This window comes from Sipha flava, unplaced genomic scaffold (genome assembly GCF_003268045.1).
Source record: "Sipha flava isolate LNK unplaced genomic scaffold, YSA_version1 369_pilon_pilon, whole genome shotgun sequence".
NCBI classification, from domain to species: domain Eukaryota; kingdom Metazoa; phylum Arthropoda; class Insecta; order Hemiptera; family Aphididae; genus Sipha; species Sipha flava.
This window is the reverse complement of record NW_020273075.1, coordinates 267,402-279,335: the sequence shown is the minus strand read 5'-3', so window position 1 is coordinate 279,335 and position 11,934 is coordinate 267,402. Positions and strand designations below refer to the sequence as shown.

Here is an 11,934-nt window from a genome sequence, read left to right as displayed (position 1 = left end):
ATTTTTAGTATTAGGCAATTTTAAATTTTCTTAAGTATACGTAGGATGTGTTTATTAACTATGAATTTTTTTCTGACGGAATTAACATGTACCTTATTTTACTTGCAGTTCATTTTGGACGGAATTTACCATTTTTGAGCGGAATTCACATGCGTCCGTCGGCAATAACGATGGTTTGCTGATACGGATTATTATTTTCTTCGCGGTACACCGGTCTGAGAGTCACTGCCCCTATGTTTACTGTGCAGTCGGCGGCGCTCGTTTTTCTAAGAAAGTCAAATTAGAATTTAGCGTTTTGGCGAGTACACGACGTGTGATATTGTTATGCGCATAAAAGGGCACCCGCCGTGCGCACGAGGCATGATTATGTATGTCGAGCAATTTTTTTTTTCCGATAAGCGAATGACGTGTACAATAACTACTACGATAATCGCGTATTGTATAGTATTTATTTGAGTATCGAAGTGGCGGACGAGCGGCGAGTAAAACTGTTTTCCCGATACGTGTTCGTTGTTGTTTGTTATCGAGTGTACAGAAACTGAACGCTGAAGGTTTAAGTCGTTATCATTATTTTCCCGTCCACTATTATTAATATCCGTCTTCGATCCAATAGTTATATTATACAGTCTATAGAAGTACACTCCTATACAATTTAAACCCAATTAGTTATCTGATGACATTCAACAAGGATTAATTGATACATTTTTTTACGTGTTCAAATGAGAGGATGTTTTTTCATTTCGGTCAATGCTCATGGAGAAAAATTTAAAACCTTCCCGTAGTACGACAAAAATATATGGTCGACAATGACTTTGATCTGAAAATTAAACAATTAATGGCTTTAGCTTTTGTTCCTGTAACAAACGTAGTTGATAAATTCGATTAATTAATGTCCCAAATTTTTTATATTGAAAACGAAGAGTTATTACTCCAATTAACCGATTATTTTGCAAAGACATGGATCTCACTTGGATTTTGTTAGAATCATAGCTTATCGTTGATAATACGGTTGAAGTCAAATTTTGCGGGCCATGCACGTGCACGAGAAGTACGAGCCGTAGGTAAGACCATTCTCGCATGTAAGTACAGCCTGTGCCTACTGTCCAGATTACTGCGTGACTACTCGTATACGACAATCGTGCATCGTGTGTACAATATTTGTGAAAACCATGATAAATTCGACTCGAATAAATATGTTGTTTTGAATACTTATCGACGTAATTTATTCCTGGAGGTTCTGCCCCGAATCATAGTTTACCGCTTTTATGAACTCGTGTGATTTAAGATTAACGAAAAAAACTGTATTCATAATTATGTTAGTGTAAACTGTTTTAATTTTGTTTGACGTAATTCGGCAACCGCGAACAATATAGAAATAAAAAGTATACTCGCAGACGTAATTTTTCCAAAGTTGCAAAGTGAACGGACATAATTATTCATTTGATAAAATTTTTATTAGAAAGCGTTGATCATGAGAAACAAACATAATAATAGAATACACGTATAGAAAGTAGGTACGCATGTATATTATAACTTTTTTTTTTTTGGCTCGGACTAGACTGATGGATGATGGGTGATTAATTAATTCATTGCTGAAATTATTAAAAAAAAGTACGATAATTAAATGTATAAATAAGTGTAGTCAAATATTATATTTGCTTTTGAAATGTATAATACATGTAGTGTAGTATGTAATGTTAATTAAATTAAATTACCCACGGTGTGTAAAAATACATAATAGAGAGTAACAATAATTGTTATAATTATTATTCTTGGACATAACTTCTTTGGAGTTTGGTCGTTAAGAGATAAATTTGTTATCCATTCTTGAATACGACACGAAGGTTATACTTGTATACCTTACATTTTTTATTTTTTTTTTTTTACAATAATTGGTAACAGTTTCTGATTATCGTATTATTATCATCGTTTTACTGGTGTCAGTCATTAATAAAAGATGTTTGAGGATTGCTCGCAAAAACGTAATTGAAATTCAATCACGGCAACGCAACACGCGTCAAATGCGTATTTTAGGGGGACACGAAGGGGTGATCGCCCCTCTGGATAAAACAACTTTGATTGGTATGTAGTACTTCGAAAATTATTTGTATGGTAATAGTTATTGTGTTTTTCCTTATTTTTTTTTCCCTACAGCCATTTAACTATAACAATTATTGTTATTTTTCCAAAAAAAATGTATAATAACAGACGATTTTCCTCTCACCTCCTCCTCTTTAAATTAAGGTCCAGGGACGCCTCTGACACACGTGTTGTACAAATGATCACTGGAGCAGGTTAAAACTAAGATTTTCTTAAATTTCTACTTCGAATACATAAATCACGAGACGAACGCCACGCGTTCTAAACGGCTCGAGCAAATAATGGTGAAACCAGCGAATGAAAAGAAAAAAAAAAGCAATAAGATCAAGCACAAATATACAGCATAGAAAGTTACGACATATTCGTAGGGATAAACCACTGTCGACGACTCCATATTATGCACCAACGAAATATATTATCACGTTTCTATATGCTGCGAGGGGAAGGAAATCTGATCATTCGCTTATCATTTTATTCGCAACCCCCGAATATCACATAACACGCGTACATATATGTATATACATAATATTTGTTACATATACGATCGTTTGTTGAATTAAGGGACACAATTCGATAAAAATGGAGTAATGTCTTTTCGGTAAACGACAAAACTTTCAAAAACTTAGGAGCACCATCTGCTGGTAATAGACAAATATCTTTACCAACATGTGCTTAGTTTTTAGAACAATCACGTTTAAAAGATTACCTGCAGATACGCCCTTTCAAAAAACCTAAACTGATTATCCTACAATCGAGTCGTACTACCACCGCAAATATGCTGCAGAAGATGGAATATTTTAGTAAAACGAAGAATCCGACATTAATCCGTAAGTATTAGTACGGTTCTGATTTTAAAACCGTACTTCGAGTCCTCATGACATTGCAGCTCTAATGAAATTCGTACGAGGGTACACCATTTTTTTTCTCGTAATAATTGTTTTTCATGTTTATCTTCCCGGACGGATTCCAAGTGCGTCGTCTAATTACTCATGTCTATCAATAAATGCTTGCTTTTTGATTATATATATGTGAATATTGCTTATAACTTTATAGTTAATAATAGCTTATACACTATTTAAAAAATGTCCTGCTTGTATAGACATATACGCGGGGAATCTTTTAGGAAAGTTTCGAGTTCGTGCCCTATGAACAAGACCAAACATTACACTTCGATACAACACGTGTGTACGTATTTTCCGCGTTCTAAAGATATAACATCGATAAAAATTAATGCTTTATAGCCGAGTCGGCGGCATATTATAATAACGGATGAACGGCACTATATTACGTACCTATACGTCGTCATCGTCGTCGCCGACTCGCCTTGCGGCGGCTGGGTACACTTTGACGTCGCCGCATCCAAAAATAACTGATCGTTTTTGATCGACATAAGGCCCGATCTGTACACGATGCAGTTTAATGTATGAACATAATATCTTTTTTCATAGTATTCTCGTACACGTCCGTCCGAACGATATTTTTATTACATCAATTTCTCGTGGTGGCGAGATGGAAAGATAGACGGGAAGAAATGCAGCCGAGGAGCGTGGAATGCGCGTAGGACCGTCAAACTAATATAATGTAGTGGAGTTATCACGTTACAATACTATAATATTATAACACGTAAAGAATAGTAAACATTATTATTATTATAACATGGTTCTCGACGTGAACACGACTATGTTTTTTCGATGTTAACTATTTATTTATTTTTCTCTCCCTCTCTTTCTCTCTCACTCTCTCTCTATGATTCGTTTGGGATTTCGAACTTAGTTTGCGATCGGATGCATACGCTTGTCGCAGCCATCGCGTTAAAACTAGATCATCTCTTCCGACGAGGTGTTGCTGTTCGTCCCTCTTCGTCACGATATTCGAGTATACGGGTGTACAGAAGGGAACGTGCGGTGGTGAGGTTGACCACCGCAATAAATGTTCACCATATAATCGCTTTCTCCCGTCCGTTGGTCCCGAGCACCACTAGCTGCTGAATGTAAAAATATTATCGGAAATGTACGCGATAAGCATTTTGAAAACAAATTTCACGTACATCCGAGATCGACATTTTTAGGATCTGTGTTGTTCGCGAACCTAGTGTACCTCAAAATATCATAATCCTAATATTATTATATTGCGTTTTGCCTCCTTAGAAAGATTTTATATACATCGACAATCAATGCGCATCCGTGCCGCTTGGAATATTGGTAATCGATTGGGATACAGCCGTTTTCCTCGTCGTGGACAGTTTCATTCGGCATAACTGTATTTGGAATATGTTGTGCGCCTTTGTCGAAAATCTCCGATTGTTGAATCGAAGTTGTTTAGTCGTCGAAAACGGTTTTATCAAATCCCACGATACAGAACGCGCACACAGTGGCGGTGTTTGACGTGTATTTCGTAATCTGTAAACTATCCGCAGGAAATGATTTTTCTAGACGAACGGCATACCCATGGGGGGGTATCGGTTCCGGACACCCCATTGGACTTTCTATATACTCAAAGGTTTAATAGTAAATAGTATAATAATAGTATATAGTGTATTTTAATTTCCTATTATCTTCAATATACAAAGTTTTTAGATTATATAATATACCTATAATGTATAAACCATACTTTAGTATATTAACAGTAATTTTTTGGTGTTGAGTTAAATTATAATTATAATTAAAGAACAGATAAAATAAAAATGTTGGACCCCCCCCCATAAAAAATTCCTGGGTACGCTCCTGACGTAGAATACGGCAAGTTGACGGTTATGGCGGTGTTGGGCCACCATCGATGATCGCGTGCTGCGTCGAGTTCCGGAGCGCTGTGTAATATGTAAACGCGGTCGGAGTGAAGAAAAAGAAAAATCGTTCAAAATGTTTCACCTCTACGTCACCACAGGTGGTCACGTGAGCATTATTAAGATAATGTTTAAGCGTTCACAATAATATTATTCGTTCGTTATAGTTATTATTATTATTTTGATTATTATTATTATTATTATTTTTATATTCATCTGTCAGGCGTAGGTATCCAGTTGGTACAGCATCTCGGTCCCTGAACCTCTTCGATTCCAGACGATTATCGAATTTAATAATATGCGTCGAACATATGCTTGTTGGATACCGAACGGTTCGTAATATACTGTACCGAAAACGTTTTAATGGATGATTATTGTTTGTAAGTATGTTGTGGAAAAACGTGCATCCAATGCTACATAATGTGTACTAATCGTCTGGGACGGTGAGAAATATCCAGAGCCTATTCTCCTAATTAATATTGTGTTTTTTCCGGTGAAATTTTTAATTATTACACAACGCGAACTCAAGCGCATAAAGTCAACAATCGCGTGTACAACAATCGCGTTACTGTAGAGTTGGTAATTTTTGTTTCAGTTTACCTAATCGTTGTTTACCTACACCATGTTGCAATGTAGTGTTTATATTAAAAACCGTCGAAGCAACTGTATGCTTAAACGAAAACATTTTATGTTTTCGTTTGTCCATGGTAAGAGAAATATGATAGATACACGTATATGTAATAAGTGATAACGCACAATGTGCGCTGAACATTAAAAACGATTACGCTCGGCAAACTTTGCTACTACCAACTGCTTCGGCCAAAACATTATAACCTGGGCTCGGGACTTGATACATTTGCATATTTGTTCGGGTAATAGATGGGAAAAATCGGATTCGATACATATTTGTGATATAAAGATTTGAAATTTCAAAATTGTTATTGCATATTTTACTCTTTTTTTCTCTTTTTACATATTGTAAAGATTAATTGCTTATTCTATAATTTTTTTACTCGATTAATAAGAAAAATTTGTAAATTATCACTGTAACAATTTCATTATTGACGCGTTACAAAAAGGTTATTTAAAAAACATTACAAAACACCTTGTTCGTTGTAAGTGTATTTTATTTATACGATTTCATCTGCAATAATGGCGATAAAGCGATGGTCAATAGCGTGATTCCACATTGCATTCGGGGAACCATTTTATTTTTAGCTCTGACGACAGTATTAGTAAGCACGTAATTAAAATCATAAAATAATAATTCATTTCTTTTTTTTACGAATAAAAGTAAATGCGTAAAATAATTTAATTAATTTTAACTGTTATGTATAGAAGTAGCTGCCATGTAAAAAACCATTCAGACCTACCCATTCAATAGTTTAGCTATTTTTTAATATACTCGTAAAACGTAATATCCTTCGACGCGCAATAGATCTAAGATATAAAATTATTTTTTATTTTTTAATTGAATTTTCATACGTTTAATTTGCAATACAAATTAAACACACACCGAAGCGCATATCTCGATATTTTTTTCCGCACAAATATGATCTTAGGTTTATCGTGTTCCGAACCCTTCCGATGTGTTCGGCTGCATTCCAACGGCGGTAAACTCGTACGCGTGACGACAATAACAACGGTACGTACACGGGATGGATCGTACCCGCTGCGGTGCGGTTAGGATTTTGTTACGAGTTAGTAATTAAAATTCTGACGTTCAACGACGCGCGCGGACCGGTAGGAATTATTATTGTAATTAAGCATGCGCTCCGGCCGTTCGTTTTTCGTTGTGCGGCGCCGAGCGCGCGGGCAACCGTCGTCGGAGGCAACTTGATTGGGACGGGAAGGGGAAGGACTGGTGGGGAGGGCCTCGTACAATAAATAGTATACTTTACGTACAAAACCGACCGAAGAGTAAAACAACTAGCGCGCGGGAAACTGCTATCAATTTTCGTACCAACTGCTAATGTTTGGACGTAAATTCGATTGTAAATAGTTTGGATATTATGATATATTCTTTGATACTGCCTGTGAATGTTATTTTTACGTTCGTACCAATAGCATCTAATTAGAACTATCGGGTATCGAGTCGAAGCTTTATTCCGTTGTGACTATCTTAAACTATGTACAAATATATAGTTATATCCATGATATACGTTAAACCGTGGTTACATCTGTGAGCCCACTGCAGTCAGTGTTGTTATCACCGTGACCCGGTGCGTATCCACGAACTTTTTATAAGGGAGGCAGGAGTTTCAGTAAATGCAAACTTATTATTTGCAAACATATAGCTTCTGTTGAAACAATGAAATTAATCAATTTATTGCGTTTAAAGCAAATACAAAATATTTTAAGTAATAACACATTACTAATAAAATACATAATGTATATTATATTCGGATTTCCAGGGTTAAAGCAGTTATCACCTAATGACAATACTATATACATTTTTCTTTTTGTCAATTCATCCAACACTTCTTCTGGATTAACTTCAATAATTGAAGACAATTATTGTCCTGTGAATATTTAGCTGAACTAATTCGTTTAAACGATTCTCTGTTATAGTATTTCTGAGATAAATTTTCAAACGTCGCAATGTCGAAAATGACCTTTCTGCAGTAGCCTCTTGTAAATTATTATCGAGTCATGGTGCTGAAGCCAACGTGTTGGACGTAGTTTTTAATTTTGTACGAGATGAAATAGGTACAATATTTTGAATAGATAAGTTAACTGATATGTGTATACTATACTAGCTGAATAAAGGTCTATTCACACTACAATGGAACGGAGACGGGACGGAACCGTGCCGGAATTTCACCCATCCGGGTCACCCGTTCTGTTGCGTTCACACTAAACGGAACGGACAGGGCTAGATTAAACAGATAACGTAAAATCAATATGACTAAAGATAGCAACTATTATTATTAAATATTTAATGAACTTATTTTCAAAAATGTAAGTCATTTGTGTTCTAATGTGTCAGTTGTAAGCACCTTATTTCTCGTTTATTAAACATCGAAAATGGCTAATTTTTCTAATGAAGAGCTGACGATGATTGCATTAATATTAGATGAAGAAGAATCCGAAAAAATAAAAAAGCAATCAAGAAATCTGTGGGTACATCCAGCTTGGCAGAAGCGTTCTGTCGAAGGCGAATTCATCACGCTGTACAAAGGGCTTGTGGATAACGAGTCTAAATTTCATCAATACTTTAGAATGAGTATGTACAGTTTTGAAAAATCCGGACGGAAACCCGTTCAAGAATAGTCGCAAAGAATATTTTTATCGTTCGTCCCCGGGCCGTTGCACCGTTCCATTATCGTTCCGGATAAATATGAACGCTTATATTTAAAAACATAGAAACAATATTTGTTACATGACCGGACGGGTTCCGTACGGATTCCGTCCCGTCTCCGTTCCGTTGTAGTGTGAATAGACCTTAACCCGGCTTCGCCCATGTGTAGTTTTTTGTGTTACTTACGGATTTTATTTTATCAGTTTTATATTACAGATTGCTTTTAGATTTATTGACCCAAGATTGCCTGAGAATAGTAACAACCAGAAATTGGCAAAAAATTAGTAAGTTTTAATACCTCTAAGACAAATTGTAAAATGCAATTTTAATCGGAGAAATATTAAACAAAATATGCCTACAAAATTATAACTTACAGTATAGATTTTTAGTTAAAAAAATGATTTACTTATTATTATTATTATTATTATTATTATTATTATTATTATTGGCATTATTTTTATTATTATTAAAATTGCTTTTATTATTTAATAGATCACCTTCTTTTATTAAAAATAGACAAAGACATTAAAAACAGAATCACTAATGACACTATGATTATTTTAAAATCGAAATATAATATCTTATCAATAAATTGTTGAATATGGGTATTAATATATATCCGAGATATATCAACTTTAACAAACAGGTATAAATAAAAAACATACCTGTAATATGTTTATGATACAGTTTTAACAATAACTACTTAAATATTTATAGCAAAATTTGAATTTAATGCATTGACCAAGGTGCATATAAAAATATAATTTCCTGTCGATATTTTCTATTTATATCCTTTTTAACCCCTTTAGGAGTTGAATTTTGAAATATCCTTTCTCAGTAGGCGTCTACAACATGAAAAAAATCTACTTTTCAAATTTCATACTCATAGTTCAGCGGTTCCGGCTAGGCGATGATGAATCATTCAGGAAAACGAGTCATACAGATAAGTACAACTGCATGCTCACGAGTCCAAAGTGGCGATTTTATTCGGAAATCTATTAATGACGGTCATCAGTGACCATCACGAACTACGGTAAATTCCTAACCTTAACTGAGGCCGCGGAGGGATCGGCCGGTAAGATCAAAAATGAAATGTTTAAAAAAAACGATTTGTACATTTGCGCAACGCTACCTATCGGCAATCTATGTGCACATAATTTGAACAACCGAAAACCCCTGTACCAGCGGTTCCCAAACCGTGAGTCGGGCCTCAATCGGGTGGCATCTATTTATATTGTATATTGCATTAGCCTATTGATTATAATTTGATCGTTAATGATTCGCTCGTGAAAAAGCGATAAAAAGCGTTTTGTACTGGGAGACGAGATTGATTTCCATTTGTTCCGTGAATGCGCGCGACCCAAAAATGTTTGGGAACCGTTGCCCTACACTATCTGATTGTTCCACATTGTAACAACGCACAACGACGGGAAAACGATTACGGCGCGCACATCTCGTTCGTTATCTTAACCGCGATTAAACACATGAGTCGAAAGTGTAGGCGAAAACCGTCGTATAATAATACGAATTGCGCAACGTTACCAATCTTACGCGTCGATCGTCGGCTGCGATACGGATCTACGCAAAGGCAAATTATCTAATTCAAATCATCCGTTTGCAGTGCTTGTTGCTTACGAAGTCCGTTCCGAACGTTCTCCCACGTGCCCGGCGACGGCGAGCTCATTTACAATTATCATTGTTGTCGGTCGTCGTTGATTGTCTTTTCGTCATTGTATACAATAATCATTGTAGCGTTGTTGTCCGGCAGGTACTCTCAATTGAATTAAGCGCACCCACTCCTGTTTTACCGATCGGTAGTGTCGGGGGGGGGGGGGGAAGTTCGTTAAGTGGAAACGTTTTGCACGACAATAATTTCACCGTTGTCAATGCCGTGTCTCAATGTAGCCTCTTATGTCGGAGAAAAACACGTACCGTCGAAATCGATTCTGCCACACCTTAGCCACGCACACGGCGGCTCAGGCGTAGGGGCTTATCTAACCTGAACGAAATGCTTATGAAATTATCAAACATTTAGTTTCGAAATGCAACTGAAATACGCAACAACATCGTTGCGCATTTAACCGAACACTAACGTTTTCCGATATTCTTAAATGGCAAAAAAAAACCTTGGAACATTATCGAGACAAAAAAAATCGATGTCAAAAACATCGTGTTGGACAGTGCGAAAATAATCGTTAAAAAAAATGGTACGAAATAGTAGATTCATCGAAGATTGACGAGAATGGGCAAAACAAAAAGAAAAATTATGTAAAACGTTGAAAACGTGGATGGCTAAAAGTGAAAAATTTATTGAAAACGATATCGGAGTGTACCAAAATATCACGAAAAACTCGCGTCCATCTCTTTTCCGCTTGAATCGTTTTACAACAGATTTTACAAAACGAAATGCCACACAGTTCTTGCAGACTCGATCGCGCGCGTGCACGAAAACGCAACTATCGGGTCGCAACGGTACTGGTTGCGCTATCTGTTGGATAATGGTGGTGATTGTTAGGCACGACAGGAGTTCTTACAATGCGATTCTACGGCCACGTGTGGTGGATGGGAAAAAAATTTTATAGAAACAGGTTCTCCGTGGATGTGCGGTGCGAAAAAATTGCAAAAATGATAGCCGCCCGGACAGGGACTTGAACCCTGGACCCTTAGGTTAAAAGCCTAATGCTCTACCGACTGAGCTATCCGGGCTGTTGATATCGATAGGGAAATTGAGTTTATTTAAACATAATAACTCGGGTTGTCGATCATCAAAAGAACCATTGTTGATAAACATATTGTCATGGCATGGCACTATGCGTTCGTTATGATATAGAAATAGAGTGTACGAAGTACACGCAGACATCGTTCGGATTTTTTTTTTTCCACTTTAGTGCACTTATTTAAATTTTGTGCAATCGAAACAAAATTTGTACGAGTAGACAATTCAATCACATTTATTCAAATATGGTCATAAGTGAAGTCAAAAGTTTAACCCTCAAAAATACCAAATTTAATTTTATGAACAATGTGGGTAAATATATAAATTATCAAAGAGGAGAAAATGTTGACTGCCCCCTTTCACAAATCCACCAGGTTCATTATTTCTTATTAATTTAACAACGTTACCATACTTTTAGATATAAGCGTAAACTGGGGGGGGGGCAATTGCTCCCGTAGAAGAAATTAGGAGGGGCAGTGCTCCCTCTGATATTTAATATATCTGTTAAATTAAAGTACAAAACAGTTGGTTATAGGCTGTAACTTATAGCTATTACTATAAAATATATTTTTTTTAATATCTTAATTTTAAATTTTCGCTTATCTAAAATAATGTTAAAAAATTAATAATTTTATATAATAATACATAGGTAGTAAAGCGGCGTTTAGCCTCGGATACCCTTTTCGTTAGATATGTACTTATATTTTGTCCTCTCCCCTAATAAATTTCCAAGTTACGCCTATGCTTTTTGTTATAGATGATAACCATAGGCGTGCGCAGACCTGTATTTCAGGGGGTTTCTACAGCCACTCTTGAGCTCTATCTCAACAAAACTTTAATGTTTTATTTAATCTTGTTGTATATTAGTCCCAATGATTATGTTTTTCTTGAATCTCGTATATTTTGCTCAGAAAACTTCAGTTATTTAAGATTTGTACTTCTGTAACCAACTGTAGCTGTTATATTATTATAATTATTTATCCGTACTCGTATGCTCTGTAAGTCTTCAAGCAAAGTGCATCCATGTTTACGTGT

At 35.8% G+C, this 11,934-nt stretch overlaps 1 non-coding gene across 1 annotated transcript; it reads right to left on the bottom strand.

The window, feature by feature from the left end:
- Nucleotides 1–10,816: 10,816 nt before the first annotated feature.
- On the bottom strand, nt 10,817–10,889 carry Trnak-uuu. Its single transcript has one exon. It is a non-coding gene; the product is annotated as a tRNA-Lys (tRNA).
- Nucleotides 10,890–11,934: the final 1,045 nt, after the last annotated feature.